Raw genomic sequence first — 27322 nt, forward strand, 5'->3', positions numbered from 1 at the left:
CTGACTGCTTCTTGCAGTGAAGACCCCCAAGCTGTCCACTCGCACAAGCACGCTGGAGAGCTAAGGAGAGAGCTACACTGTCCACCTCCTAGGCCCAGCTCTGACCCCTCCAGCCAAAAACCAGCACAGCCCACAGCCCCCCACCCGTGCCTCCCCCCCCCAACAGCTGCCCCGCTTGCACAGCTGTAGCATTTGCCCCATTGTGCCAGGGCAGGACAGGACTCGGTGGTGCCAAAGAGCCCCCCGCTCTCGGCGCGGTTCCCCCAGTGCAGGAGGCGATGCCGCAGGACCCTCGGGCAGGTCTGGGGCAGCTGGGCCCAGTGTGGCTGCAAACACTTGTTGTTGTGAAATTCCTCCTCCTCCCTTCCCGAGCACGCACGCACGCATGCACAGGCACCACCGGAGTAATCAGGCTTTAGAGGAGAAAAGCTCCAGGGCTTAGCAGAGCAGGAACCCACGTCCCCACCTCGGCAGCAGCTGGGGGAGGGCGCTGCGGCGGGAGGCCTCCTCTCCCCTCCGCTGCCCCCAGGAAGGGCTGTGCCCACCACCCCAGCACGCAGGCAGCATCCCCCCCATCCCAGCATTCCTGCGGGTCCCCCTGGCAGCTGCATCTCCTCGGCGTGCCAGGGCTCTGCCCCTTGGACGGCCGCGGGGGGACAGCCAGGCCAGGAGAGCACTGCGGGACCCGCGGCACCCTGCCCGGGCGCAGAGCGCGGAGCAGCCCCGGGGCGCTCGGCGGCCGCCCACGTGCCCTCCCTCCGCATCGCCCTGGTCCCAGCGCGGCCTCACTGCGAGCCCGACGGCGCGGGGGCCCCTCCTAGAGACGGAGGCACGGCGGGGAGCGCGAGGCTGCAGGCGCACCGCCCCGCGGCTCTGCCGTTAAACGCTTACGGGGGCAAGGAGCCCGAGCCAAACACCACATTACTGGAACAGGAAGACAGCCCATCTCGCCCCGATACAGGAGACGGCTCGCCGGCAGAGAAAAACACCCCCACCCTCGCGCTAAAACCGCTTGCTTCAGCTGCTGTGGGATTTAAGAAGCAGCGTGGATCGATGCAGGACTCGGGTTCCAGCCCGGAGCTCTCAAATTCCCACGGGGAGGGAGGGGGCCACAGCAGGACAGGCTGCCCTTCCCCAGCCCCTGACCACGCGGGCCGCAGGCGCCCCAGGCACGGGAAAAGGTCGCCAGCGAGGACCGCGGCGCGTCCCCAGCGTCCTGCTGCCCGGGAGCGGCGGGGTGCCGGAGGGCGTGCCGGAGCAGCCGTGCCACGCAGCCAGCGGGACCGGACCGGCCGCTGCCGGGGGCGCAGCGGGGCCCAGCCCAGGCTCGCTGCAGCGGCATTCGGATGGGTCACACCTTAATGACAAAAGCTGCCGGTGCTGGGGCCAGAAGGGGAGCGCGGCAGGAAAAGCATCTAACGGGAGGATGTGAGATAAAGCAGCCCGGCGGCTTTATCTCACGCCCTCCTGCGACTGCCTTTCCTGCGGCCCTTCTCCTCTTCCGCCCCTCGGCGCGGCAGGCCCGCTCCCCGCCGCGGCGGGCAGCACGCCCCTGCCTCGCCACTCCGCGGGCCCCAGCTCTGCCCTGCTGCCTGGCAGGAACCGCCGCGGCAGGCCAGCAAGGGCGGGCGCCTCTCAAGGCTCGCAGGCCTGGCCCACGAGACCAGAGCCGGCCTCGCTCCGCTCCAGCGGGCAACGCGTAGCGCCTTGCATCCATCCGGAAGCGGGAGGAAGGGCCAGCGGCGCCAGGTTCCCGGGCTCCCTGTGCAGCGGAAGCTCGGTTATTCCCGGCGTCGCTTGGTGCCGAACAACTGGCCCTTTACCGCTGCGGCTGGAGGGGGAGACAGAAGCGCCTGCTGCATGCGAAATGGGTCTGCCTCCGTGCGCCGCGCCGCAGCGGGCCTGGCTCAGCTGGCTCTCCGCGCTTTGCGGGAGGCAGCCACGGCGCAGCCACCTCCAGCACTCCTGCAAGACCGTGGCTACAAACCCTTGCTGAGCACCGCGGTGGGATGCCTTCAGCTGACGAGGAAGGAGCTGTGTAATTGGGGGAGCGGGGCGGCCAGCAGGCTGCTCTCATTAAGCAGCCTCTCCTCCGCGGGTCCCGGCTGCAAGGCGGACGCCAGCAGGTGAGGTGGCGCAGCGCGGCTCCCGTGGCCAAGGCCACCCCGGCACCCGGCCTCCTGACGCCGCAGCAACGCGCCGGGGGCCGCTCCACGCTGAGCCAGCGCCGGCAGGAACGGCATCGCCGCTGCCCCAGCCTCGGCCCCACCGTGCCCAGGCAGCGGGCTCTCGGCCAAGCCCTGCTGCTGAGCTGGGATCTGCAAGGCCCAAGCACCACGCTGGATCAATCCTGGATTTACCAGCCTGCCGAGCTCACATTTCTGGCCTGTCTGTAATCTTGTGGAGTTTAAGCTGCAGCTGAAATTGCTCAGACACCTTTTGGGGCTCTTTGCTGCGTTCCCTTCTTAAAACCTCAACCACGTGTCTCCGGCCTTGATGCTCCAGCGGCTTGGCAGTGCCGGCACGCCAGCGTTAATCCCAGAGAAGGGGTCTCTGGCCAAAAACAAGAGCAGCAGCAAGAGGGGCAGCAAAAGCCCACCTTGCACTGCTCCTAGTAGGAGAGCTCCAACCATGCCTGCAAGGGGCTGTCTGCCCCAGAGGGCTGCAAGGGGCTGGCTCTGCACACCACAGGGCCCTGCTCCCAGCCCCACTCACCAGGCAACATGGTCTGAGCACCAAACCAGGAAGGACGCTGGCTCCAGGACGTCGGTCACCAGCTGGACCCAGCAAGAGCTTGTCGCTATCGCAACTCATAGCCGTGTAACGTCAACAGCACAGTCCCTCGCGTTTGGCTCCCTCCCCGGCTCTGCTCCTGGCAGCCTTGCCCCTCCGCACTTCTCTGCACAGCCACGCGCTGCAGTCTCCATCTCCATCAGTTATTTCCAAGGGCACATCTTCCCCCGCGGTCGGCCATAACGGCCAGCCTTCTCCAGCTGGCTCTATCAGGGAACTACTCTGCGCTCCCACTCCGCCGCATAAATCAGGCCCGGCAGCTCTGAGCCCCCACCAGCCGGGTGTATGCAAACATCAGGTTTGAGACCATCCCGCAGCCTCCTCTAACAGGGACTGATCATTACAGAGCACGAAAAGAGGGAAAGGGCTTTATATGCTGATCATAAATGGCTTTCCCCAAGGCCGACAGGGACAGGGAGGGATTCCTCGCTCCTGAGCTGCTGCGAGTTCAGAGGAAGGCACAAGGGCCTGCTTCTTTTTTCTCCCCCACCCTCTTGCCACCAGGTCGTGATACCGGCACAGGACTGGCTATCTCCAGCCAGCAGCTAGTCTCACCATGAATATACCTCCATGGCAGCCTGGGCTGGGACTGGAGACCTCCCCGGGGTCCTCCTGCGACAGCAGGTGACAGTGCACCAGTGGGACAAGGTCACCACAGTCCATCCGGCACAGCTCCTTCCACTGCCACTCTTCAGGGCAAGGGCTCCTGGACCCCACCAGAGAGGCACCACCTCAGCCCGAGCCAGCAAGCCAGTACGCTGCCAGCATTCACACCCAGGGCTTGCGTGCCCTCGCTCTAGAAAGCGCCCAGCTGGTGGTTCAGAAGGGGCGGCCAAGCTGAGCGGCCCCGTCGCCGCACAATCCCGCCATTGTCCGGGCTGCTGCTCCGGCCCCTCCAGCTCCTGCCATCTGGAACCGCCTGGCGCTGCCCCTCGCTGCGTCTTCAGCTCCCGCGCAGCCCAGCTGCGCTCGCTCCGCAGTCCCGTGGGGCTTGCACTGCTCCTCCTCCACGGCAGCATACACCGGGCAAGGATGTCAGCCATGGCTTCTTGCCCCCGTGCTGGACCCAGGAGCCCAAGAGCCTCACAGAGCCGGGGGGGGAGAGAAAGCCTCTTGCAAACAGCAGCAGCAGGTTTCCAAGGGAAGGAGCTTGCCGAATCGCCTATGATATACTCGTTTTACTGTGCTGAGGAGGCACAGGGCAGCGTGCAGGCAGGATGTGCTCATGCCCACACCATCACACGGAGCTGCCAGGACCCGCTCGCAGACCAGCTATAGGGTGCCCAGATGACCCACATGCACAGGGACCCCCTGCCCACCCACTGGGACCACACAACCCCAGCAGCGTGAACAACCCGGCACATCCCAGCTACTCGTCACCACCCTCTGCCCAGCCAGGCTGCTAATTGCTGGGGGGTGCAGGGGGATTAATTATCTTAATCCCCTCTTTATGACTGACCTGAGTACAGGCAGACAGACACCCCCCCCCTTCCGTTCCTGCCCCTTTTCCAGCCCCCATGCCCCCGAAGAACACACCGGGCAGTGTCATCTGGGTCCGTCAGAAGGTGCTTAGTTTCAGACGCAGCATTAAGGACCATGTGATGCACCCATTCATTCAGGTCTTTACATGGAGCAGCTTAGCAGGCTGGAGAGATGCCAGGGTTCAAGGGGACACTGTCAAGGTCAGGAGGCCCAAAACCAGACCCAACGGGCCGCCAGCCCTTTGCAAATGGTCCAGGCAGCTCTGGAGGGTGGGTTGGGGAGGTGCTGGGCCACTGGCCCTGTCCCCACTGTGTCCCCCATTGGAGAGGTGTTTCAGAGCCCAGCATGCCGTGGAGTGGGGAAGCGAGCCACCCCAGTGGCTGCAGGCCTGTGGCAAGAGGGGCCAAAGGAGATGATGCGCCGAGCCTGGGACTGCAATCCGAACGTCCCCATGCACCCAGCACCACAGCTTTCCCCCCAGGTAGTGGCCACAAGCGGGGGAAAGTAGGGCCCTGGTGAGAGCCAGCCTGTGGCCAGGCATGGATGCCATGAGCCCAGGTCATGCCACCAGGCGACGGGACGGGACAGCATGCTGCAGAGGAGCTCCGCCACTGTGCCTGAGGCTCAGCACCCAGCTCGGGGCAGAGGGGCACAGTGACCTCGTCTCATACATCACAGTGTGCAGCAAGGGGGTGCCACGCACCCTGTGAGGGCAGCAGGGGAGCCGCAAGGTGGGACCCTGCCCCTCACTGGGCCCTCCTACTACCCACTGCCCCCAGCAAACGCGCTGACGCCTGCAAAGACCAAAGCATTATCCTCATGGGCTCCTCTCCAAAACCTGATTCTCCAGAGAGGTCCCAGGCATGCACTGAGCCTGTGGCTGTTGAGAGCCGTAGAAAGGCTCTGAAAGCACCGGGGCTTCACGTGACCAGCAACTTACCGCACCAGCCCAGGCTCTCTTGCCTGGAGCTGTGCTCAGAGGCAGCAGCTCTGCCCAGGGGACTCTCCACCCAGCAACCATGACCGCCAGTCTGGGATGCCCCACCGGGGCAAGCCGGTACCCATCTCCCACATCCCAAGCGAGGAAGAAAGGCAGCCTGGCACCACACCAGGCCTCTCCTTTTCCTGGGGTTCACCCAAGAGCTCAACTTGAAGTACCCCAAAACTAAGCCACTTCATTTCTCTCCTTCTCTGCTCTCAGCCAGGGCTGTGATCTGGGTTTCCCCATGGGGTCCCTGGTTTCGCTCAGAGATGGGGTATGCAGAAGTTCGGTGCGCTGCCTGCCTCAGCTCAGATGGGAGAGCTCCAGTCCTCATCACCGCGGCCCAGCCAGAGACTCTTGTTACAGCACGATGTTATGATAATGCTAACAACTCAAAAAAAGGTTGCAAAAAGATCTCAGATGCCCCAGCACCTGGAGAAACAGTCATCAACTGACGGACTAAGAGTCTCCCTGATTGCAGGAACCATTTATCATAAGAGGGGAGCAGGAAAGAGGAGCTTTGCTTCTTGTAAAAATGACAGATTGCGATTTCCAACCCCCCTGTATTATTTCACTGTCCGCTGCCCAACATTACTGGAAAGTAATCAGCTCCTTCAGATGTAAAATCTCTTGTCTTTAAAAATAACTTCTGCTTTCCTTTAATTTTAAATAAATCAATCTCCTCCCGTAACAGCCACTGTTCGTTCAGCCATGCACAGACACGACTGTAAAGAGAGAAAAAAAGAAGAAAAGCCGAAGCCGAGGTGCTCCCAGGCTCGAGAGACAAAGAGAGAAAATAAAAGTTCTGCTTTTTAAATTCTTTCAGCGCTGCACTCTCCCCCATTGTGCGCTGCTTGGTGGGCGCTGGGGCCACGGCATTGTCTGGCCGGCAGAGGTGGAGCAGACGTACGACGGAAGGGAAACCGGCATCTTTTCAGCCTCAAAAAAGGAGGCACTAAGTGGCGGTAATTGTGTACACTGCAGGATTTTTGTCCCCGCTTCCTCCCCCCTTCGCCCCCTCCCCATCCAGCCAAGGCAGCAGCCAGCCACCCAGCACAGCCCTCCACCTCCTTTGCAAAGTGCTGCTGAGGGACTCGGCCATACTGTGGCTGGCCCCAATGAGGAGCAGCATCGCTGCTGCCCTCAGCAACCGTCCCCGGGGTTTCTCTCTTTCCAAGGCATCCCTGGAAGGAGTTAGATACAGGGAGGCAGTGTGTCATTGCTGGCCAGCAGGGCCAAAGCTGAAGGTGCCTTCATAGCTAAAAGCCTTTGCAGCTCTGGAGAACGGGAGTCTGGCCTCTGCAAGCCATCATAACCTTAGCAGCTATTCAAGTCTTGGTAGATCAGTAGCTTGTTTTTCTTGGTCTACAGAAAAACGGTCCCTGTCTCAGCCACGGCCTTGGCCACAGACACTCCAGTGGCAAAGGGATGTTAAATGGACCTGCCAAGCAGCATGTATTGAGCAAGAGAACTACAGAGCTGGCTCTTGTTTCATGAGCCCCATGCAGGGGGGCCTGCGTTTCATCCCCCAGTAGTGCTGTGCCACAGCTTTTCCCCTGCTCTGACACCCCACGTATCCTACAGCGATGGTCAGCTGTGGGCTCTCACAGGCCACCTGAGCTGCTGCACCATCCCGGGTGGCAGCTGAGAACATGGCATCTCCGCAGCCAGGAGAGGAGGGCTGTGGGTGGTGTGCACAACACCTTCAATGCATGCTGGACACTGTTTCACACCACCCTCTCTTCCCCCCAACAGAGAAAAGCTAGCAGGTTTGATGGGACCACCACTCTGTTGCACCATTGCTAGTCAGAAGATCCAAAAGCAAAACAATGAAGGGAAGGCTCACAAGAACAAGCAGAACCAGGGTGAGTTTCAGGCAGCTCCAATCTCAGCCTAGCAGCAGCCAGCTCAGCTCCCAAATACCAGCTTCCACAGCAGAATCAGAGCCAGAATGATGACATCGCTCTGCTGCTCCCCTTGCCAGGTGACACAGGTCAACTGAAAGCTAGCAGTGACTTCTAATCACAGCCTAATCAACAAGAGGTTCGGCAGAAGGCGCTAGACCAAAGGCTCCTGGACCTCTCCAGACACATTCAAGTGAGACTGATAGTCTGGCATTACAAGGAACTGCCACCAAGTCTTTAGCTTCAGAGGACTCAACCACTTGTCAACTCAAGACACAGAGACGGCCAGGAGAGCAGAGACCGCTGCCACAGTCGCCATTGGGCTGCTTTTTCTGCCAAAGCCACACAGTGTAACAAGGTGAACCAAGAGAGGAAGGGAGAAATCAAGCCGACATCTCCCAAGGCTGTTTCCCTGCAGGACATCCAGCCAGCCAGAACGTGGTGCCTGCCAAACGTGCAGAGGTACCATTAGACAAAGATAAGGACATCCTTCACCCACTTTGTTTGCAAGTCATCAGCGCTGTCAACCCAACAGCTTAGATTCCCCCACAAGCTCTGCTTTTCACATTCATCTTCCCAACAACTGGTCCAGGTAGAGGATCAGCTTCCAGAGACACCGAGAAAGTTACCATCACCCGTTCCATTTTCCCAAGACATCACAAGAGGACACAGAGGCTTGAGTTTTGTTGGGCTGTGCTGCAAACGCTAAGCCTCACGCCAGGCATTTGCAGGTTAACTGGGCCGAGGTCTCACAGGTCACCAGATGGGCATCTTTCATGGAGACAGTTCATCTCCAGTCCTCCAGAATGTCCTTCGAAGGGCTGGTCATGGCAGCCGCTCTGCTCATCTCTGCTATTGAGGTGGCACTGAGGGACATTAAGAAGCCAACTCCTGAATTAAAAAGGCTATGGAAGATTAAATCCAGCATCTGGAATTAGCCCTGAAAGCAGATGGCAAATCATCATGGTGCACAGAGTGGCTTTCACCAGCCTCCTCTGCAGACAGCCGCTCTTCTCTGGTGTTGCCTCGCAAGAGCTGCTCTTGATACATGCAGCCTAGCCAACCAGTGCCAGAAATACAGGTGACCTCAGTGGGAAGTCACCACCCTGCCATGTTAACCACAGCTCGGTGCATCCGCCAGGGATGGCGCAGTGAGGCCACACTGACTTCTCACAGATGCCCCGCTGAGCAGGCAGAAGGTGACGACACCTCCCCAACAGAAAGGTAGGCTCCCCACGCCAGGGGCCCGGGCCAAGGCCTCTGTTTGCAACTGGTGGAGAGTTTCTCGCCATAACCGTGCCTGCTATCTGCACAATGGCTGCTGCTGCACACAGAGCTCAGCTGAACATGCTCCTGCGCTTCCCAATGCACTGGCTAACTAGGCTGCAACCGCACATCCACGCACCGCTCCCATCTCCCAACTCAGGCAAACACAACCTAGCAAGGATGGCATCAACAGCAGTGTCCCCTCGCCTTCCCAAGAGGTTATGATAACACGTGCTCAACAGAAGAGGATGTTGCCAACACCACCATCACCTCCATAGTCAGAAGGGAAACGGGGAGATTCATCCTTGAGCAGGGCTGTTAGAGCCTCTCCAGCACCCGCATCGCTCTGGTCCAGTCTCCTCCCTGTGGCACCTCAACCCAGCTGCCCCAGCAACGGCAGGTCTCCAGGGAGCTGCTGGTCCCAAGCTGGTCCCCATGCACACAGGGACCCCGACCTGCCCCAGGTGAGCTGCAGCACTGAGACAGGTGAGCCACCCCTGCAGGTATCCCCATCTGCTCAGGCAGCCCATGCGTGCCTGGGGGCTACCCCATGCCGCCCGGCTTGGAAACATGGCTCCATCCTGCCTTTGAGGGGTGGTAGTTATGGATTAAAGAGTCTTAAATGTCAGACGACCAGGCGCTCCCTCGAAATCCACTTATCTCCGCTGCCACTTGGAACGGCCAGACCAGGGCGGTTATGGAGATAACGCGATTTGAAACGTCCATCCGAGTATTTCAGGACTCCATTTGCCCTGTGGACAACTCCAGGCACCTCCTCCCCTTTCTTCGCTCATGCAGCTGCTGCCCAGAGACCCAGGCGAAGGAGAGTCTGGCCTCGCTCAACCTCCTCCAGCCCCAGGGCGAGCCAGGGGGCTGTGCCCCCACCCGCAAGCTCCCCTCCATTTCGGGGGATAACAGAGGCTTGGCAGCCTCACCTCCCCCGGTGCTTTCATTGCACTGCTCATCCACCCCCCTTGCCAAAGCTGTGCCATTTGCTGCCCAAATCTTAAAATGACTGTAACTAAAACCTACCAGATTGAGACTCAGAAAGTCCTCCCCCCTTTCCTTCTTTCTTTTTTTCTCTCCCCCCCCCCACCTCCCTCCAAATGGGATTGAACAGATCTGTGTTTGCAAGAGCCGATCTCACAGCCAAGCAGCATCTGACATTCACGCGCTGTGGCACGGCTCTCCGCTGGGGAACATTTCCATTCTCGCCCACCTCTCCTAGCCTGGCATCGCCTTCCTAATGCCGTCCTCCTCCTGGGGTCAGTGGAGGAGACACAACTTTGAATCTGTGGCTATGAACACACATGTAAGCATGGGAAATCCAAAATAAGTCAGCAAGGTGCTGTCCTTTCCAGAGATTTTGCAAGCCAGCGTGTAGTTTGTGGGGAAAGCCCTGGAGATGAGACATCAGTCCCAGCCCAGCCCCAGCAGAACCACCTTCCCTCTGCAACGCCTTCCCAAACCTTCTTGGAGGGATTTTTTCCGGCACAGAGGGAGCAGCTGAGCCTCTCTGGCCCAGCCAGTCCCTGGTGTCTCTCTATGTGCACCACCAAGGGAAGTGACTGATGATATTTCAGGGCTGCAAGATCTGAGACACGAGACTGAATGGACCATGCACCCTGCATGAAGGATGCTCCAGCCACTTCTTGCCCCATAGCCAGCGATCTGCGAGCACTGCGCAGAGGTAGATCCCAGCAGTTCAGGAGTCGTTGATCCCAGAGCTGCAGACTCATGGGGAAATAGAACTGCATCAACACACGGCCTGACAGCACTTTGCCCATTTCCAAGGGGCACCCAGGAGGTGAGAAGAAAACTGGATCTTGGGCAGAAAGCGTCATAAAGGAAACCACTTGAACCCTCCAACTGGAAGGGAATGCAGGAGGGAACTGAAAGAGCTTTTTGTAAAGGTGTCCTGTTTTCCTGGAAGCCAAGAGTGCTGCAGAGAGCACTCCCACTGCACTTTCCTGCATGGTGGGCTCCGGGGCTGCTGGGCCACCCCAAGCATCCCGAAGGACCCACGAGAGCTGCAGCAGAGCGCTCCAAGGGACCCACGCAAGCCTTCACTCAGGGGAGACGCACACGCAGCCCTGCAGACCTACGAGGCCAAGCTAAGACGTGTAAATCACTACAGTTAACAGATGGGCCGATTAAAGCATAAATTACTTGGGGTATAACTGATAACCAGGTCACAGTGAGACTGATCAGCAGTAGAAGAGGTCCTAGAAGTTAATTAAAAAAAAAAAAAAGTTTAGGCACACCAGCATGGAAATATTTGTAGATTAAGAGGCCCAAATCCACCAGTACCACCTCCAGGAGCCACCCTGGTACAGAGAAGTCCGCTCTTACTCCCATCTTTCTCAAAACTGGCTTATTCCACAACACATTAAGCAGCCAGGCAACAATCCACCATAAACCAATGGGATCCTTGGGATCCCAGGAAAGCTGGCAGTGGGAAGGGCCGGGAATTCATGGGTGTTTTATTCATGGCACCTCTGGTAGCTGTCTCGCCATTGCTGTCAGACAGTCTAGCAAGAAAAGCAGCCAGCAGCGGGAACGAACACTTGAGAGCACCTGGGCCGATTCAGCAGATTTGCATTTTGTCATTAATGCGTGGCAACAAACCTCGTGGTCCTTAGTGACAAGGCCGGTGGCTCAAAGACAGGCAGGCCAGGGCTAAAGACTTGGTACCCAAACCGAGGTAATGACTGAGCACAAGGAAGAGGGTCAGAAGGAGCCATGAAAGCAAGGGTGCAGCGAGGTCCTCGACGGCCAACTCATTATCCCTTTGCAGGCGGGAGAAGACATTAGGATCCAAGAGGACTCAATAACATCTCTGCCACTCACACCCAGGCTGTGCACCAGAAATACCCCTGAGGGCTGGGCCCACACTGCTTCTGCACTTGCAGGATTAACGCATGCAATCACCCCCACATCCCTGAAAGCACTGGCTCCCAAACACAGCCACTTTTCCATGTGCAGAGGGCTGCTGAAGAAGGAGTTGCTTCAGTGTTTGGAAGGCAGCTGCGTGATTGGAAAGGCGCCGGGGTCCAGAAATGGCAGCTATTGACAGATGTCTAATAGGACGCAGAATAATCCTGTCTTCCTCGGGGAGGATTCGGGTCGCCCTTGCCCTCGCTGGGGGCTTATCCATTGTCTGGATCTGCTTGCGGTTGTTATTTTTGGTCGGCACCGCATTCTACTTGGCCTCACTTGCATAAGGAACATACATAGAAAGAAGAAGGGAAAGAAAGAGGAGGAATACTGAATGGCCAGAGCTGGGGTGAAGGATACTGGCCCTACTTTGTGCCTTTGCACAACAGCACTCCTTGCACCTGACCGCTCAGGAAACACAGATCAGTCTCTTCCCAGCCCTGCAGCCTCTCTGGGTATGACCTGAGCTTGCAGCACAGACGGGGCCAGCCCGGCCAGCGGTGAGGGCATGGTGTGGCCAAGGGAAGCAGCTCGCCCGGGTGCCCTCCCATGCTGCCTCAGAGTCTCGCTTGGTATCCAGAGGAATTGCCCCAGGCCTCCAACAACCCCAATGGGACCAGAAGGGTTTCACATGGTAACAGCTCTCGCTGCCCGGCTGCCAGTGCCCTCTCAGACAGGGAGCAGAGTCAGTCTCCGGAGGTGCTTTCTCATCGCAAGACAAGGAGCAGGAGTGCTCCAGCAGGGACAGCCAGGCCCTGCTCCACTGCGAGCACTGAGCCCTGGGCTCTGCCTCCAGACCCACGAGTTCCTCAGGTCTGTTCACACAGGCACAGAGAGGCTGGGAGAGCCTAATGAACTCCAGCAGGTCTCAGACCTGCCTCCTGCACCCTCCGAGCCTAGCACCCATCCCTCAAGTGTCGTCCCCAGCACTGTGGCTTCCTACTGCACCAGGCTCAGAGGTGGCAGACGAGCCCTGCTGGCAGGTCCAGTACTCCCCGATGCCTGCAGGCTTTCCGATGGTACAGGATGCTGTTCTCAGAGCACAGCTGCCAGCATCCACACTCGGCCCTCCAAGCCAGGTATAACAGGAGGCCAGGGCACAAAAGGGGCTAAGAGGAGTGTAAGAGCTCCTACGAATGAAAAATTACAATCACGCCCTGAGACTTTGTGCTTCCCACTGTCTACTCAGCCACCACAGGCAGACTTGGAGAGACTCTCCGCTCGCCGGGAAGGCACGGCACTCTGCTCCTTTGTGCGTTGGGCTCGCTTACTAACGCCACACGTTCTGCCTGCAAAGCACTAAGACAATGAAAGGCTCCCTCCCCGCTCAGCGGGCTTTCAGTCCTCCCGCCCTGCTTCCTGCGAGAGATCGAGGGCACGCTGCACAAAAACGATTCTCCCGAGCTTTCCCTGTGCTCAGTGCCACTTGTCATTCAAGCAACCCTGTGGCCTTTAAGCTGCCAAGGTACCAGAGCTGTTCCGGAATCGGAGTTAGCTCAGCTTCTGCCCTGGAGCAAGGAATCTGAAACACTGCCACTGGAAACGAAACAGAGCATCCATCATTTTTCTTGCCAGGAATATATCCAGCCCAAAAAGAAATACTGCCTGCTAAACAGCCAGCAACAAAAGCCCTCAATTTCACCAGCAAACCAGAGCCCAGCATCTCGCCTATCGGTCATTTCCACGGAGGTCCTGATTGTCCGCGCTTAGCAGTGGAATTAAAAATCACCCGAAACAAAAAAGAGCAGCGAAGTTAGGTCAGGGCTGCAGGGGACGGAGCTGCCTGGGGCTGGCAGGAGGAGCAGGAGGAGGGCGATGGGCACAGCACTGGGTTGGGATTGCTGGCGGGGGACGGCAGGCCCCACCCAGGATGCTACAACAAAAATTCAGCGGCTGGGAAAAAGGACGCAGGTGGCTGAGCCAGGGCTGGAGGGAATGAGAGCTCCCTCACTCTGCTGCAAAAACATCAAATAAAACCAAATCCAGCTGTTCCCTGGTGCGAGTCCTGCTGCAGGGGGGCAGCCCTCGGAAAGCCAGCCGTGATTGTCGCTGCTGCCAGTGCCTTGTCCAAAAGCTGCCCCCGGCAAAGTGGGTCTTCACCGCCAGCGTTCCCAAATCCGTCCCCAGGAAAAGGAGCAGCGCGTTCCCAGCCAGGCCCAGCCCCCAGCACAGGCACGCCAACCTAAATATCTGCAAGAAACGCTCCCCTCCATGGGAACAGCAACTATATGCAGAGTTCACATGCCCCAGCAATGCCTGATTAAACTCCCAAACTCCTAGAGAATACCCCCGAGGCTGTCTGAAGATAAGCTAGAAACTAGACTGCTCTCAGGAAATACAAAAAACGGGAAAAAGCAATCACATTTTTTAGATCTAGAATAATACAGATCAAACTCTGACGCTCTAGTTCAGACACAAATTGATCTTTCAAGCCCACTGCTGTACGCAGCAAGAACATCCCACTCAGTCCCTCATCAGGGCAAGTTTACAGGGCTGAGCAAGATCCTGCTGAAGTCAGCAGTGACTAAAACTAGAAAGCCCAACTCAAGACAACACATATGTGTACACTTGACTCAAGCAGCCAATGTGCCCTTGCCACCAACTTAATTATATGTGCATTTAGGAGCTGGCCTCTAATATGCCATCAGAATTGGGGCCAGGAAAGCCTGTGAAGGTAGGTTCAGACTTCTGTTAAGAAGGTAAATAAGGAGCTGAGATTTTTGCTTATACTAAACATATTATCACCTTCTATGATGGTCCTAGAATTCAAAAAATGCATGCACAGAAACCTGAGGTTCCCCAGACACTGGCCCACAGAGCAGGGCAGCACCACTGCCACAAAACCAGTACACCACCAGGTACTGTAGGGAAACAGGATGAGCCCTGCTCTGCACACCACCAGATCTGCTGTCTTCCTGCAGGGAGACACACAGGTGAGAGCAGCTTATGCTACTGCCTTGTGGCAAGAAGCTCCTGTTTGCTGGCAGTCCAGAGCCCATAGCCAAGCCCCATCCATCCCTGCTCCTGCTCATCTCCGTGACAGCACCACAAAGCTCAGGGCCCTGTTTCTCATCTTCTGCCCCGCCAGCATGAGCTGGGCTTGGCCCCTCTGGAAGATGCCATGTACAAGGATGGGGTAGGAGACCTCATCGTATGAGCAGTCTGGTGCTAACAGCAGAGGGAATGTTGCCTCCAAAGTCCAGTCGGGAAGACAGGATGGGGACACTTGCTCCCGGCACCTTCAGGACCTGTGGTGCTCTGCACACCCTCTGTCACTTCTGTCTGCTCTGAGGAGCTGCAGACACTGTTTCCACATGCCTTCAGGTCTCCTGAGACTCCCTCTGCCCGCCTTCTCCCCTTTGGCTTCTCTGCAGCATGGACCCTTGCTGGTAGCAGACCCAGACCTCCAAAGCTGTCTGGACACCTACACACTCGCTGTAGGCAAGGGCAGTCCACAAAAACATGTTTGTACAGCGCCTGACACAGTGGACTGGCTGGAGCATCACAGCAAAAATAGCAAGCAGATATAAATATTCGTAAGGCCCTCATCCCTTCGTACCTGCTGGAGACCACAGAGCAACCAGTTCCTTATCCTCTGGGAGAACCGAGCACAGAGAGGTTTTGCACCACGTCCTGGAGATCAACAAATTCTGGCACTTGGAAACGCAAAGCCTCACGAGCGAGAACAGCCTGTTCCTGGCTGCCTGCATCTAGGGTTTGGCGACAGCTGTGGAGAGACGATGCGGAGGGAGAGCGGAGACATCGCAGCTGTGACATCGGTTTCGACAGCGACCTACTGTGATGTCGTGAATGGGAAATTCTGCCTTCAGCACGGCTCTGGGCAGAGGAGAGACTCTGCCTCTGCAGTATAACTCCAGGTAGCATCTTTAGTCAGAAAAACCTTCCTTCTCTATTCCCAGGCACCCTGCCAGGCTCTCTCAAGTGCCAGTGCCACAATTGCCGTGGGACTGCTCAAGACCTTGAAGGAAACCTGCACCAAATCTGTGCCACGCTCTCGGATGTGTGAATGCTGAGCTCCCTCAGCAAGGCAGAGCTGAGCTGTCGCATCTGAGGCCAAAAGAGCACAGGTGACGCACCTCCCTCCTGCCAAGCTCTCCTTCGGAGGGGATTTCTAACAGCTCTTTGGGTTCTTGATGCTTATTCAAGTATTAACCCAAGAGAAAGGATTTCTTCTTTCTATGTAGCATGATGGAGCAGGATGGAAAAAACAGCAGTCTCGGCAAGATGATGTGAAGAGTCATTGGGAAAACAGTTCCCAGTGAAGGATGGGACAAGAACTCATCCTTCATCGATACGGTGGCAGGATGGGGAGAGGTTGTACTAACAACCCCCAATTTCTGTCTTTGATAAGATTACAAGTTTGGCTGAAAAAAACAATTGCAACACTATAACACACACAGATCTTCATTGGATGTCTTGCCTACAGCCACAAGCCATCCTAGTTAAAAAAAATCAGCATTATGCCATAGCAATAGGGCACAAGGGAGACAGATTAAGAACTGGCAGATCACAAAGAAACAGCCATAATACAGGCAGAAAGCAGTGCCGGGACCCAGGGAATGAGAAGGGAAGGTGCCACCACCAGAACCAAGGCATGCAATGAATCAGGACGGGGGGATCCTCAGATGAAGAAGCAGCGGGATGCACAATAAGCAAGGGGGAGGGTTAAGTTCTGTGTATGTATCAGGAAGACCAGCTCTGGAACAGTCCCAGTTTCACAGGAGGTTGCAAAATGGAAGAGCCGCAGATCTGATCCCTTAGCATAAAGGAAACAACACAAGGTGAGAAATGGAAAGGGCTTGATGTGGTTAGCTTATTGAACAGGAGATGGGATTTGAGGAGACCTGATTACAGAGTGTAAGTACCCTTACGGAGAGAAAGCTCCAGACCCTAAACAGCTCTTTATCTGAAGGAGAAAGGCCTGACAGAAGTTAGTGACTGGAACCTGAGGCCAGACAAAAAGCAAAATAAAGCAGACATTTTTAACAGCACAGACAATCCACCCCTGGAATACACTCCCAAGGAAGCAGAGACTTCAGATCCTGAGGGAATACCTCACTAGGATAGGAGCTACAGCAGCACACCAGTCGCTGCCTGAGTGACCATGCTCAGCATGAGGGTATCTCGTGATCTTCATCCACTTATAAAGGCAATCAGGCAAGCTAATCAACTGGTCCTTTTTGGCCCTAAATTTGAAGGGTGTACAACTCAAACTAGAAGTAGACATCAATCTTCTGCCTTTTCTTGCTTCCCTGCTATCTGAGGAACAAGGAGGCAGCTGGATGTGGTTATCACAGCCAGTACATATTGCATTGCTGTTCACCTCTTCCCCAGCCAACCCTGGAGGGGTTCAGGGCCCCCAGCCTCCTTCCAGGGACCTGCCAGCTAGGCTGATGACCCTAGACAAGAGAACATGTTTCTTCACTCTTTAGAAGGTGATGATCCCATGCATTCCTAAAACAAAACATCCACACACACCAGGCGCTCCAATGCGCTGTTTGGCTACCTTATGAGAGAAGTCATGAGAAGCAAAACTCCTTGAACCAGATGTCTGGGAAAAGATAAGTAGGGCTGACCCAGCAACCCAGACCCTTGGAACAGGCTAGACAAGACAGAAATGTGACGGAAAAGAAACACTCTGAACAGGAAAGAGGTAATTTTGTTTAGGAATGGTGTGCTCATGCATCTCACATGGAGTGATGATGACCCATGGGGGATGCAGTACTCCATCCCAGGTGACCTGGTACCACAGTGAAGCAGATAAGTTGGAGGGAACTCAGAGCAAAAGCAGCTGAGTGGCTGGGGGTGCCAGAAGCTGGTTTATGAAGGCATATTAAAAAGAGCTGAGCACATTGGGCCAGGGTGGCCAACCAGTGACTGGGTCACAGAGCAGCCCATCTCCAGATTGGTCCTCCTGCCACAGTGCCTGGAAGCCCCAGAGGAGGGAGGAACACATCCTCTAGAGGACAGGGCACCAACCCAAAGGGGCACAGCTGGGAGTGTATCAACCCTGCTGCTGAGGGATAAATCAGGCTCTGCTCTCAGAAGCGGCCCACCAGGGCTGAGGGCACGCATCTGACATGGTGGGACACTGCCCTAGAAGAGCCTCTCTGGCCAGGCTCTAGCCCTGCTGGCCATCTCCACACTATTGCAATTCTACGAGACAGGCAAGCTCTTCCCCCTGTGCCACTTAAAGACCTTCTTCCAGGCAGGGAGGAGAGCTGGGAAGGGAGATGCAGAGAAAGGAGGAGATTGCCAAGATAGCCCAGCCCACAGAGGCTGAAAACAGCTCCTAATGCAGGCAGCGGAGCCAACATCCTTCCATTCCTGCCCAGTCTGACTCCCATGGTCCCACTGTTGTCCTTTCTGACATATGGATCACCCATCAGAGAGTCCACAGAGGTACCAGAATGGTACAGAATAGTTAGGCTATGGAAAGGAAAGAAATCCCTATGGATATCCCTGGGAGCAAGGCAAGGAACAGCAGGCTACCAAGGAGGGACTGGTCCAGGCAGAGAGTGCTGGATCTTCTGCACAAAAGGCAAATTACCAGCACCTGCTTTTCCCTGCAAGGGGAGCTCCAGAGGACAGAAGAGAAGAAGGCCTGAGGAACAGAGCAGTTCACATCAGGCAGCAACGGGCAGAAGGTACCTGTGTTGAGGGTTTCTGAATCCTTCCATGGGTAGGTCTGGACAGGCCAGGCTGAGAGCTCCAGCTCCTGACGAGATGCTGCCATCCTCAGTGCCCGCTCTCGGCTTGCACAACAGACATCCTACTCCATCTGCTGCCTTCCCCGGCCTGCTGCTTCCTTTCATCCTCCTCCGTCTTCTTCACTGAGCTGGGACGTGGTGTCAGGGAAGAGCCACGTCACAGACTCCTCATGCCTTGGGAGCGAGAGGAATAAGGGGATGGGGCCGAGGAGACAGGAGCGCAGGAGCTGTCACACCTCACCTCCCCGATGACTCTCGCTCAGCAGCAGCAAAGCCCTGGGGAAGATGTGCCACGGGGCAGAGTGCAGTAAGGCATGCAGACAGCCCCAGCAGCTCCAGCACGCAGAGAGCAGGAGCACTGAGGGAATTTAGTCTTGAATTAGGGGAGCAGTGGGAACTATTAAAAAAAAAAAATCAGCACAGTTAGGACAAGCCGCTGGCATTTTAGAGAACGTCTGTGATATCCTTCTCAGTCTTCCAGTAGGTTCTCAGTAAATCCAAGACATAAGTAAGGGAAGCTTTGTGAAGAATGCTGTGCACACAAAAGAGAGGAAGGAGCATTTCCACCCCAAGGTTTTCACAAAGACCCATCCTGATATTTTTCCTCCTTTGTTAGGACACATTTGATACATGGCACATCCAGGCTAAGGGTAGAGAAAGCTCCCCAGCATTTCCTACTATCCTGTACTATTCTGGTACCTCTGGGGACTCTCTCATGGGTCATCCATGTGTTAGAGTACAACAGTGGGACCACTGTGAGATCCCACTGCTCCTCCCTTTATCTGGAAGGTCCTCTTCCCCTACAGATCCAAGCAGCTCCTCCTGCTTTACATATTAACACTGTCACGTCACCCAAGGTCTCCTCCATCGAGGCTGCTGCCCCATCCTAGGGTGCCTTGGAAGGACCCACGTGCCCTGCCAGCACCTTTCTTCTACATGACATAAAGGTGAACTGCAGCACAGGGAGGGGAAAAATGCTCCTTCAGGATTTGCAGTGAAAGAGGTATTGGGAAAAACAGGACACACTTTTTTTTTCCCCCGATGCTGCATTTTAATGATGTAGCGAGGCCAAAAAACTGAGCTATGACATTCTCAGGACTGCAGACTTCACCTTCTCTTTTGGCAGAGCCTGGCAGTTAACACAGTGGCCAGAGAAGCCTGGGTCCAGCTCCCAGCATGCATGAGGCATGGGCTAGGGTCCGGCAGGCTCCCGCGTTACCACCTGTCAGCTGAGCTGCTGTAACCGCCTGTAGACGTGCACCATGGTGCCCCCAGAGCTAGTGAAGATGCTTCGCTTCGACTGCCTTTGCTGGGATTTGAGCTCCAACTCACCAAGGGTGCAGCAAGCCCATCCGACTGTGCATCTGCAAGGGATTAGGGACAAGCATGCTGCTAGCGCCTCGCAGCTGGGATTTCCGGCTGATGGCGGGCGCCGGCGAGGGGGGTGCCAGCTGGAGGTGCTAACACAGTCGCATGCAACCGCCTGCCCGTGTCCTCGTGTCCATGCAGCAGGCAGCCCTGCTTCGACTCAAGCGGTTTAAGTTAAACTAGTGCAAGTCCCTCCTGCAGACCCCCAAGGCACAAGGTTCGCTGAGCTCTTAATGGGCTTACGGACCTGCTCCGACCAGCTCCCTCGCAGGAGGGGCCGGGGGCCTTAAAGGCACGGCCGGCCGGCAGCCCTGCGCCAGACCCCTCACACGACTGCCCAGCCTGGGCCGACGCTGCGACGGCAGCGGCCTGTGTTGTCGCTGCCACTGACAGAGCTGAGCTCTCAGCCCGCCTCAGACTCACTCTGAATTACACACCTGCCCCGCCACGGCACTGGACCCCTCTCCAGCCGGAGGCCCTAAATGCCCCCCTAGCCTACACTCAGCCCCAAGCACAAAGACGGGGACTGTCCTCCCCCATCCGTTGCGGTGGCTCTAGCCCTTCGCGGCTGCAGTCCCAAGGCAGAGCCTGGGGCAGAGCCGGAGAGACGCATGGCTCCAGCCGCACAAAGCCCTGCGAGCGGGCGGCTGCTCCTCCCTGGCAAACACCACCGACGATTTTACCCTCGCTCTCCTCCGTCCCCCTCACTGACCTTGGGAGCGGGCTGCGGCGCAGACGGGCGGCGGGGCCGGCGACAATGCCCGCGTGGGGCCGCGGCCGGGGCCAGAGCCAGGGCGGGGGGAGCGCCTGCCCGCATGGATGGGCCGGCCCAGCGCAGCTGGACTTCGGAGTGCCGCAGACGGCTTTGAGGCAACGCATTCAGCTGCAGAACAGGGGAGATGAAAGCGCTTCCTGCGCTGGCCGCCTGGCTGACCACCATGCGGAGACCCCCCGCCCGCCTCCCCCGAGCCCCTGCTCCCCGGCGGCCCTTGCAGCCAGCGCCGCGTGCGCCGGGCACGCGCTGAAGCGAGGTGGGCAGTCGCAGCCAGCCCTCGCCCCACGGGCAGAGCCCTGCGCCAGCGGAGGAGACCCACGGACCCGGCACCAGGCCGCGGGGAGTCGGGCACCCCCGGGCTGGACGGCGGCCCGCAGCCACTTTCGCACGCCAGGGCCCGGCCCCCGGCTCTTGCCACATGGGCGGGCGGGCGGCGAAGCCGAGGCTCGGGGGCTGGCTGCCTTGCCACGGCCCGGCCGTTGGCGCCCACCCGGCCGCCCGGCGCAGGCAAACACAGGAAGGGGAGAGAAAAGCCGCAGGCGAAGGGAAGGAACAGAGGGAGGGCGATAGGTATCGGGAGAGGAAAGGGAGGAAGGGCCGAGATAAAGAGCAGGGAGGAAGGCGAGACGCAGCCCTCTCCGTAGCAGAGGGCCCAAGCGGGGTCGGTGCCGCCGTGCCAGCAGGCTGCAGGACCCGCGCGCACCCCTCGACCGCGCGCCCCTCCGGGCTGCTCACGGCCTGCAGGCGCCACGGCGGGGAGGCCCGCAGAGCCGGGGGGCCCTGCCTCCCGTGTGGCCACCTTTGCCCCCGCGCCGGCCGGCACAGGCGGCCTCCAGGTCAGCGCTTATCTGCTCTGCCCGGCTGAGAGCCGAGTGGGAGGCAGGGCAGCAAGGCTTCGGGTGCCGCAAGGGGGGCTGCGGGCTCCCCAAGCATCGCCGGTGCCCGGCGCCCACTCCAGCGCCCTCGGCAAATGGCAGGGCCAGCACGGGCCCCCGATGCCTGCTCCGAAACCCGCCCCGGGGAGAGCGGCGGCCTGTCGCCCCCGCAGCACCCCACTTGGCGGCCTCGGGCCAGGCACAGGGAGGGGGCTCGGCCCGGCGACACGCTGGGGAGGGCCGGGCCCCACGTGGCTATCGCGCGCCGTCGCTGCGGCACTTTCTTCAGGAATACTGTTTTTCTAGGCTGGGCTCTGCAGCGCGCTGGCAGGAAACGCCGCAGCCACGCGGTGAACCCGGAACAACTTCTCCCGGCAGGAGGGGTGCCGGGCTGAGGCTGTGCCTGGGGGGTTTGCTGAAGGAAAACCTCACGCAAAAGCAGCAGCAAAACTATCCCTTAAAACACCAGCGCACGCTTCAAACACCCTTGCTTGCTATCCGGCCGCTCTCCCAAAACACAGCGGCTGTGCCTTTATGCTTCCAAACATTTTGGGGGCTTGGATTCTGTAACGCAGATTTGTGCCTTTGGGTATTTTGAGAGGGGAAATTAAAAAAAAAAAAAAAAGAACTGGGCATACGACTGAGCTCCTGTGATTTCCATATCAGCTGCTGTACATGCACACGGCATGGAAAAATCCTTAGGAAATTTCTGTGAAAAAAAAAAAAAAGAAAAACCCACACAACATTGAGCTAGCTGGACACAGCATGCCAGGAGGGGCTGACAGAGCTGTTACGGTCTATTGGGCCAATAATCCACAAACTAAGACGGATTTATTGTACATGGCAGATCGTAACAGCTCCAAAGAAACCATCACTGTCTCCTGTGCTTAAAATTCACTTTCTTTTGAAAAAAGGGCCAAAATATGGCTTTACAAGATAAGATGCGTGGTTGTACCATTCTGTGACAGACAGAAGCCTGTGCAAATACATATATGTTTTTTCACATATATAAATAAATAAAATATCTGTTCTTCCAAAGCAAGCACTACTGCATTACTGGGCTCGGCGCGCTGTCGTTACCACTGGATTACGAGGCTAGGTTTCACCTCTGCTAGCAAGATGGATTTGCAGGGGCATTGTTTCCACCGCAATATTACCACCGAACACATGCGAAGATAAAAAGAGCACATTAAATCCAGCTCGGACCCTGCACAAACCTGGCCAGGCTTACTGGGACTGGAGGGGGGACAGGCTCAGAGGGGGGAATTGGGTGGGTTTGGGTTCCCCCCCTTGGAAAGAGGGAAGGCGCAGCCCTCTGAAGAGGGAGATCTGTGTCAGCACAGTGCACAGAGAGCAGGATCTTCCCCTGTTGGCAATGCTGGCACAACATAACATCAGCAAGCCTGGGATTGAGGACATTTAAAAAAATAATAGTACTAATTAATATCAGAGCCCGTGTCTTCCTCTGCAGTTTTGTTTCTGGGCACCCACACGTGAACAGGACCCCTCCAGAAGAGCCTGAGCCAGTGCGGAGGAGTGGGGTGAGACTGACCCTGCAGTAATTGCGGCGTCTGTTCAAATCACTCCAACGCTGGAAATCACGCTGGGCCTGGATGAAAGCTTACAGTGCGGATGATCATATCAGACTGGGATAAAAGAGGATAAGCTAACAGGTTTAGCGCACAGCTTGTCTGAGTTGGTGCTGCTGCAGAGGAAGGAGACCAGGCTCCAGGCTTACCCCGAGGGTCTCGGCTGGGTTACCCCGGCACAAGCCGCGGCCGCACCCCTCGCCGGGGTCCCGGCGTGCCAGGTGCTCGGCAGCGCGAAGCCAAGCAGCTGCTATGTGGGAGCCGGCTCCCGCCAGCGCACGGGCAAGTGTGGCTCAGCAAAGCAATGCCCGGGGCATATGGCGAGCCAGCAAGCCCTCTGCGGATGGGGCAAAGGGAGCAGGCCACTCCGCCAGGACCCACACACCTACTGGCGGCAAACACGGGACCCTCTGGTCTGCCAGGGCTCAGTCCAAAGTCCCCACAACATCCTGCCCCAGTGGCAGAGCGTATGATACCGCCTGGTCTCTGGGAAACATGACACCCGGGCCACGTGAGGAAGGCAGGCTGCCTGCGGGAACGGCCAGCCCTCGCAACACCTCCAGCCCCATGCCGCAACCTTCCCATGGGCGGGAACCGCAGGACACAGCCACACACCTCCGAAAATGAGATGGATGCCCAGAGCTCTCCAGGAGCACTACAGCCCACCAGTACAGGGTGACCAGAAACACCAGCATTGGGAGCTATGGCCTCCCACCACCACTGGAAACGGGTTACCCACAAGCTGCCTGTGGCTTGGCCGCAACCTCCCGACTGGTCTAATCCAACGGGCAGAGAGCAAGGGTGGAAGGTGGGATTTTGCACCCAGCACCGGGACCAAGGTACTGATGCCTGGAGGAGTCATCGTCTCCCATCTCCAGCAGGGGAGCGCAGCCTGGCAGCTAGAGCAGGATAAGGGAAAACAAGGGGCCAGGATTCACTTCCCAGCTCTGAGGAGGGAATTTAGCCGAGTAATTAGAGCAGGAGGCTGTGAGTCAGCAAACGATGCGTAACCTCGCCGATTTTGACAATGAGGCAAAAGATGGCAGTTTCGACTGAGAGCTTCCGATGAAAGGGCATATTTATATATGCAAGAATCAGAAACTCTGAACAATTGCATGGCTGGTGACCTGCTCTGCAAAACACGCTACTTTACAATGACTGTCCAGCTGCCAAATATTTGATGGCTTTAAAAATAATTGGAAATAGAGACATGTTTGCAGCCTAAACGTACGGGAACAAGGTAGCAGGAGGAGGGACCAAGCTGGCTTCAAAAAAATAACGACAGACGGGGGAGAAGGCACCAGCCAGCCTCTTCTCTGATATTCAAGGCCGCATGGTGAGCTGGTTAACTCTCGACTCTGTAGCTGACCTTGACAAACGCTGTGCTTCGGATGCCCTAGAGAGAAGAACAGACCATCACGGAGATCCTCCCTGCAAAACTGCCATGCTCCTGGATTTATATTAAGGGTGAGTGTTGGCCTGGAAGCAAATCCCAGCTCCAGCCACAGACTCGCTCCCTCCCAGGGGCTGACGGGGCTGCAGTTGGAGGCAGCACAAACACAGGTAGGGATTCCGCTCCTCCCCCACGGCACAGCAACCCTGACGAGGAGAGTTTAATTAACCCTGGAAAGCAATCGTTAAACATCCAGCCCGGGTAATCGATGCGGAAGGGGCAGCTTGCTTCGGAGGGACCATCTGCTTTTGGGAGGGAGGACTGATTGCCCACCTGCCCTTCGCCCCATGACCTCTCCAAGCGCCTCCCCGTGCCTGCCGGGAAGCATCAGCCAGCAGCTTGTGCGCGGGGAGAGATTTAGGGAAGGAGCACGGCCGGATCCCAAGGGCCTTATTCGTGCTTAACGGGGGCCCAACTCCTCCAGCCGCAAAGGGACCTGCGTGCGAGCTCGGCGCGAGTAGCGGGCCACCAAGCTCCCCACAGCAGGCTGTGGCCCCAGGCAGGAGTCCCCTCCGCAGCTCACCCCCTCTCCCTCTCTTTTCTAATCTCTCTTCCCGCAAAGCCCCAGGTCTCCAAGCCACGTGATTTCCTACGAGTCGCAGCTCTCATTCCAAATACCACCTCTCCCCGGCTGAGGCATAGCCTGATCGGCTCAAAACCTAACCCAGGCAGCAGGTGGGAGAGGTGAATGCACCAGGCCAGAGCCCAACATCTCCACGTGCTTCATGGCGGCCCAGATGGAGAGTCGACGCCGGATTAGAGCAGGGAGGGAACCAGCCCATGAACACCCAACCCAGAGACACCGGGGACATCTCCACGGCTTTTGCTCTAGCTGAAGGACAGAGTCAAGAAGGCCATGCATTGACCTCACCGCACGGTAGGGATGGCTATTCTCACCAGTGACATGAGTTTGGGGCACTGTCAGCCCCAAAGCTGCAGGAACTTAATGTATTTTGCATCTGTAGGCCTTCCTCTGCATAGTGCTTCTGCTCCTAACAGCTGTCCCAGCGGTCACATACCTAAGGTCAAACCTTATGCACCCGCAATGGCAGGGAAAGGGAGTTGAAGTGGTCAGAAAGTTTTGTTTAAAGCCATTAAGCTGCATTTAGACCTCTGCACTGACTTTCTCATCAGCTAAAGCTTCTGCTGAAAAAATTCAAGCCTCTTTCTCCTCCTTGTCTCAAGAGCTGTGAGGAGAATTTCTTCCCAAATCTGAGCAAAGCCAGGTCCCCACCCCATCTGTGTGGCTCAGCTGAGTGCTGGAGACCCAGGCCCTCCCCGCTGCAGGCAAAATTCATGCACGGACACAGGTAAAGCACCTCTGCAACCCTGGAAATAGCACTGATGCTTAATTACTGCTGTGGCACGGACCAGGACATGCGGAAGACGCACCAGGTTTTTGCGTGTCCAGCATGAACGATGGCTGCACCATGCAGTGTTTGCTGATGCTCTCGCCCATGAGATCTGTGTCACCCAGCACTACCATGCAGCCAGCTCTGGAGTGGGACCAGGACACCACTCAATGCTCAACACTGGTCCCAGCACAAGCAAGATGGAGAATGGCAGAATATAGCTCCTAAAGGGTGCAACTGGCCCGGTGAGCCAGAACCTCAGCTTTGCCTCTCCTCCCACATCTAGATGCCTGGCGACCTCATCTCCAGGAACCGAGAGACGGTTCAATGCACTGTAATCACAGTCCCCAGCAGATTTCTCATCAGCTCATCCTTTACGTAGGTCAAGATGCAGACCCCAAACTACTTGTCAGCACCTCAAACTCCAAGGGCAGCAGCGGGCCCTTCTTCGAGATGGTACTTCCAAGTTTGTCCTTAATTGCTTTCATTTCTGCCTCATAAATGATTCATGGTGCCTGTGGCGCTTCAGGACAAGGCTGCGGCTGGGGAAGGCGCTTCCTTGCCTGGCAGCGCCTTCGCCGAGGCGACAAAGCAGGCGGCTGCAGCAGACAGCCGGGCTAACGCAGCGGGGTCAGGGCAAGGAAGCGCCCCGTTCTCAAGGGAGAAACTGTGCCTAATGAGGCTGTTTTTCCCCTTTGAAGGCCTCCGATCCAAACTCTGAAGATGGGGGCTCTCAAGACAGGCTCAGAATCAATGCTGAGAAGAAGCAGGATGGAACCGGAGAGCACTGAGGAAAAACGGCCCCCGAAGGGCCAAGCGAATGCAGACAGGCTGACTCAACCCATGGCGGCAGCTCTGGCTACCACACAAGCTAGCGATCGTGGTGAATCAGCGGTGACCTCCTCGGGTGAGGGATGAAGCCAAGTGGATGGCAGGGGACCGCCAGGCGCTGAACAGGCCAAGACTGCGTAAGCCACCAGAGGAAGAGGGCACGCCACCACCTTCACATGCCCATGAAACCAGTTCCCCTCAGATCAGCCTCTGACCCCACAAGGAAGGCCAGAGGATGACTTCATCGATTTCAAGAGGAGGGTGAGGCGGCTCCTTGTGCCCACCCTAGACATCAGGCGAGTTTTGAGGCAGATGCCGCAGCTGGCTTATAAAAGCACCGTCACCGCCATGCCCGCGCACAGCCCCTCCATCCTCTCTCCGAGCGGGCTCCTCCCCAGCCCCAGCCGCACAGAGCTCAGTGGGCCCTGCCCGCTGCAGATGGGCTAGCAGCGGGGTGGATGTGGCCAGCTGTTGAGATCCACATCTGCTTGCTAGCCAAGCCGGGGAAAGTGGGGGAGGAACAGGCTGGTCCCTGCTCCAGCAGGGCAGGGCTCCCACTCCTCGCAGAGCCCCCCCAGCGCATCCAGGCCCTGGCAAGTCGCTACGGCCCTGTCCGCCTGGCAGACAGAGACGCAGCAAGAGCCAAGCAGCGTCACTCACCTCCCACACCCCCGCCCTTGTGTCAGCGTTTGGGGGTTCAGCACGGAAACGCTGCCACCGAATGCAGCAGTGCTGCAGAGCTGCATCAGCACAAGAGCAGAGCTGATGAAAAAGTGTCGGAGGGAAACGTCAGGATTTCATCCTCCAAACTGGACTTGGCAAGACTGGAACTGGTGTCCCCTGAGGGCTATCTTCCTCCCTCTAGTATGAGGGGGAGCTTGCTATCATTGCTGGAGGGCAGCTGACTGCACCAGGGCAAGAGATGCCCAAACCCCTCACAAATTACAGCAAACGATCAATGTCACCCACACCCGGAGACAGGAC

At 57.4% G+C, this 27322-nt stretch overlaps 1 protein-coding gene across 3 annotated transcripts in view; it reads right to left on the bottom strand.

Moving 5' to 3' along the window:
- The window catches only part of CXXC5 (CXXC finger protein 5), a 55907-nt gene that overhangs the window by 10321 nt on the left and 18264 nt on the right, over positions 1-27322 (bottom strand). The window lies entirely within an intron of this gene.

The sequence above is a fragment of the Dromaius novaehollandiae genome, chromosome 15, assembly GCF_036370855.1.
Source record: "Dromaius novaehollandiae isolate bDroNov1 chromosome 15, bDroNov1.hap1, whole genome shotgun sequence".
Taxonomy (NCBI): Eukaryota; Metazoa; Chordata; class Aves; order Casuariiformes; family Dromaiidae; genus Dromaius; species Dromaius novaehollandiae.